The sequence below is a fragment of the Telmatherina bonti genome (genome assembly GCF_933228915.1).
Source record: "Telmatherina bonti genome assembly, chromosome: 13".
Taxonomy (NCBI): domain Eukaryota; kingdom Metazoa; phylum Chordata; class Actinopteri; order Atheriniformes; family Telmatherinidae; genus Telmatherina; species Telmatherina bonti.
In genome coordinates this window covers 34915906-34921106 of record NC_136611.1, presented here as the reverse complement: position 1 = coordinate 34921106, position 5201 = coordinate 34915906, and positions in this window count along the sequence as shown.

The window sequence follows — 5201 nt, the reverse complement described above, 5'->3', positions numbered from 1 at the left end:
ATAGATAGATAGATAGATAGATAGATAGATAGATCAGAGGAATTTTTTGGGATTGTGTGAGAGAAGTGAGGAAGAAGAAGATGAGCGGAAGAGAAGTGAAGGAGTATCTGTCTCAGCATCACGTCAGTCAGCTGCTGGAGGTGAGAAAGTTTCTGTTTCATGTTTTTAGCTGATTTTACAATAGAGGCTTTGTTCAGAGTAATCAGATTACACTGAATATTTAGATTACCACAGCTGTGAGAGTTTACAGGAAGCTGCAATGGTGTAATAAATGTTGTTTTCTTGTTGACTCATTATAAACCCGAAAATGTTACAATTCCTGACGAGGAGGATATGAATGCTGTGAATGTCTCATTACTGTGCTGCTGGTTGCCTTGATTACCACCTGCAACAAACAAGAGTAAGAGTGAGAACTCTTGACTGATACACAGTCCTGATAATGAAACATCTCTGACATGAACCCTCCTTTCTCCTGCTCAGGCTCTGTCTCTTTTCAGGTCTGTCATAACCATCATCATATCAGACTGAGAGATGGTACATCAGCTGATAGCTCTGAGCACACACATAACTGAGAGAAATTCTTGACTGTTGAAACATCAGAAGCTCACATCTGCCCACAGATTCGCTCCATAAAGTCCTCCTGCTGTGAATTTGATCAGCAATGAAAAGTTGTGGGTGATGTGGACAATTTCTCACTATGTTTATGTAAACCCTCCCGTGGGCTCACCATTTGTGGGAGAAGCTGTGGGGGTCGGGTGCATCGTGAGCTAGGTTGCGGGGACAGGGACCCTGGTAATCCGATCCTCGACTGTAGAAAAACTTGGCCTAGGGACATGGAACGTCACCTCTCTGGCTGGGAAGGAGCCTGAGCTTGTGTGCGAGGTTGAGCGGTTCTGGCTAGATATTGTTGGACTCACCTTGATGCATGGCTTGGGTTCTGGAACCAGTACCCATTGAGAAGGGCTGGACCTTCTTCCACTCTGGAGTTGCTCACAGTGAGAGGCGCCTAGCAGGTGTGGGCATTCTTATTGGCCCCCAGCTTGGTACCTGTACGTTGGAGTTTACCCCAGTAGATGAAAGGGTAGTTTTTCTCTGCCTTCAGGTGGGGGAAGGAGCTGTGACTGTAAAGTCGTTGGTGCCTGGTTTGGCGGTAATCCCATAACTCGTTGGTGTACGCCAGCAGTGAGGGATGCCATCAAGCTGAAGAAGAAGTCCTATTGGATCTTCTTGGCCTGTGGGACTCTGGAGGCAGCTGATAGGTATCAATGTCAATTCTATTTATATAGCAAAAATAAACAGCCAAAGCATCCAAAGTGCTTTACATAATCAATATAAATAGAGAAATAAAAAAAAATAACAATAAAAATATTAAAAACACTAAAATACAAGGACAAACCATGAACACACATAAAAAGGCCAATCCTGTCATCATGATAAGCAAACAAATGTGTTTTCAGCCTAGATTTCAAATTGAACAGACCGTTTACAGATAGCACAGTTAAAGGCAACATGTTCCACAGTTTGGGAGCCACAACTGCAAAGGCTCAGTCTCCTCTTGCTCTCAAGTTTGAGCATAGACACTTCAAGACCCGACTGGATAACCGGGGGGCTCTAGAGGGCCGATGCACTTTAGTAAACTCAGACAGATATTCTAGGGCCAGCCCACTCACACTTAAAAACAAATAAAAGAATTTTAAAATTAATCCATACTTGACTGGAAGCCAGTGGTGTGAAGACAGCACCGGAGTTATGTGCTCACATTTCTTTGTACAAGAGAGAAGCCTGGCTGCTGCATTCTGTGCAAGCATACAGGGAGTTGCAGTAGTCTAAGCGAGAAGAGACAAAGGTGTGTATGACTGTTTCAAGGTCTCTTTTGCTTAGACAGGGCTTAACCTTAATGATTAGTCTTAGAGGGAAAAAGCTGGACTTGACCACCATGTATTGACAGGCTAAACTTGGGCTGTCGTCAAGGCAAAGTTTGGTGAGGCCATGGAGAACGACTTCAGGATGGCTTTGAGGTAATTCTGGTCCACCATCCGGCATCCATCCACAACTCGGGATGTTGTTGGTCGGTGGTAGGAATACTTCGAAGGCCTCCACAATCCTACCAACACGTCTTCCGATGAGGAAGCAGAGCTGGGAGACTCAGGGGTGGACTCTCCTATGTCTGGGGCTGAGGTTGCTGATGTGGTTAAAAAGCTCCTTTGTGGCAAAGCCCCAGGGGTGGATGAGATCTGCCCAGAGTTTCTTATGGCTCTGGATGCTGTGGGGCTGTCCTGGCTGACACGCCTTAGCATCATCACGTGGACATAAGGGACAGTGTCTCTGGATTGGCAGACTGAGGTGGTGGTCCCCCTTTTCAAGAAGGGGGACTGGAGGGTGTGCTCCAACTACAGGGGGATCACACTCCTCAGCCTCCTCGGTAAGGTCTGTTTAGGGGTCCTGGAGAGGATGGTCCGTCAGATAGTCGAATCTCGGATTGAGGAGGAGCAGTGTGGTTTTCGTCCTGGCTGCAGAACCAGCTCTATACCCTCTTTGAGGTCCTGGAGGGGGCATGGGAGTTTGCCCAACAACTCTACATGTGCTTTATGGACTTGGAGAAGGCATTTGACCGTGTCCCCCAGGGACTCGTGTGTGGGGTACTCTGGGAGTATGGGGTACCTGACCCCCTTGTACAAGCTGTCCGGTCCCTGTATGACAGGTGTCAGAGCTTGGTTCACATTGCAGTAAGTCGAATTCGTTTCCAGTGAGGGTTGGACTCCCCAATTCTGTTCATAACTTTTATGGACAGAATTTCTAGGCTCAGCCAAGGTGTTGAGAGGATCCAGTTTAGTGACTTCAGGATTGGGTTTCTGCTTTTTGTGGATGACGTGGTTCTGTTGGTGTCGTCTGGTCGTGATCCCCAGCTCTTGGTTGAACAATTCGCAGCCGAGTCTGAAGCAGCTGCGATGAGAATCAGCACCTCTAAATCTGATGCCATGGTCCTCAGCTGGAATAGGGTGGATTGTCCTCTCTGGATTGGAAGTGACGTCCTGCCCCAAGTGGAGGAATTTAAATATCTCAGGGTCTTGTTCACAAGTGAGGGAAGGATGGTAGAACTTCATTGTTGACTGTCTCATATTCATTCATGTTTTCTTTGTTTTTAAAGGTGACAGAACAAAAACCCTGCACCCCCCCTGTTTTTTTTCTTTTATTCACCTTCTAATGTCTTTTATGTCTTTTTACTTCATCCTGTTTGCATTGATTTACCGACAGCATTAACTTTTTCATTAATTTGCTCCCATACAGCGTTTATTTGTGTATCAGTCAGATTTTGTTGCTGTAGGTCATGTTTTCTCTTCAAACCCATCATGCTGTAAACCAGGGATCCCCAACCCTGGTCCTTGAGGACCGGTGTCCTGAAGGTTTTCCAAGTATTCCTGCTGGAACACACCTGACTCAGACTCAGACAAGCTTTGCACATGTCTGAGGAAAATCCTCAGACATGTGCACCAACAGGTGCAAGGAAAATCCTTGCACCTGTTGGGAAAATCTGGATCTTTGAGATGTTTGAGATATAATGGAGTTTGGTCACGAATAGCCTCATATGTTAGAAGAACTCAGCTCTGGAACTAACAGGGAGCCAATGAAGAGAAATATTATCTGATGTTAATAGTCATCAGAACCCTCCCTGCAGCATTTTAAATAGCGGGAGGCTTTTCAGGACCATTTTTGAGAATATTACAGGCGACTGAAGAAACATGTTTTATATGAGTCAAAGGACAGACTCTGATCCAAATGAACTCCAAAGTCCTTGCAGTAGAACTGGAAGCCAACTGCTGACAGCCCCGTCAGATATCCAGGTAACTGAGCATCCATTTTAAATCTCATGACAGAAACCCTCATTATGTCCTTATCAGTCCTCCTTAGGTCATCTTCTATGTAGTTATGTGCTGCAGATGTGAAAGCAGGATGATATGATACAATAAACTTTATTGTCCCTCTAGGGAAATTGGTCATGGGCTTGTGCCCATTAGCAGGCATTTTGGATTGATTTGTCAGATGGCAGAGTTGGCCTGTCATACGGTTCAACGTGGGAATTTTACCTAGATAAGAAGATACATGATGGTAGTCAGCAGGAGTCACCACTAAAACATCTGATGGTTGTCATGGTAACCAACTGATAAGCTTATGGGATGTGTGTGTCAGAGTCTGTTAACAGGTCTCCTGTATCATCGCCCTGATGACCCTATCAGTTTCCTGCAGAGCTGCTTGACCAGGAGTAGGCTGAGGGGGGGTCCTGAAGCCCTTTCATGGGACACCTTCATCCACCTGGAAAGAGACCAGCTGGAACCAGTATCCCCCAAAATAAAATCCCACACAGGAACCCTGTTGACCCCCATTAATCATCCATTACCCCCGGTACTCCCAGCAATACCTCAGTTACCCCCAACACCCCTTCCACTACCCCAACTGCCCTCCATTAGGTTTACAACTTCAGTTCTCCCATCCACAAAACTCCCACTTATTGAACCCAGAGTCTTCCTCCCAGTTCGACCCAGTCTTCCTGTAGACCCACTCAGACTTGCAGGAGATCCACCAGCCCACAAAGTCCTTCCCCCAGCTCCACCCAGGCCTTCAGGAATCCCCCTAAACCACAGAATTACCCCAGCAGCTTTGCCCAGACTTCCTGGGGATCCAGCTGGACCTGTAGGAGCTGTATCAGTCCACACTGAGGCGACAACACTAGATGCCAAGACCCTCAGCAAAAGCGGTAAGAAACTTTCAGTTCAGTATAAAAATTCTGTAGACTTCTTATCAGACCTGTTGCCTGTCTAATCTGCTTAACAAGTCATCTGGCTAAGGGGTCGTCTGTCCAGTTTGAAACGGTTTCTGTAGGATAGTCTGACTTACAGCAGAGTGTAAAAGAATGAGGAACTTGATCATAACATGTTTGATTCATGTTCTAACTCCCGTTTCAACTCCTGTTCCGACTCCTGCTCTCCCGTCAGTTTCTCCTCCTGCACTACGTTCTCAGCTCTCCATTGATTCAGATTCTGACATGACAGAGAGTTCTGGACTTCGACAGGAGCTTAACATCCTTCCTCGTCTCAGGCCACACCCCACCATCATTTTTGTCCTTGGTAAGACAATCTGACAAAAATACAGAGCCGGTAAAATCAGTTCCTCTCAGACATGATCTTCACTCTTTCCAGTCATTA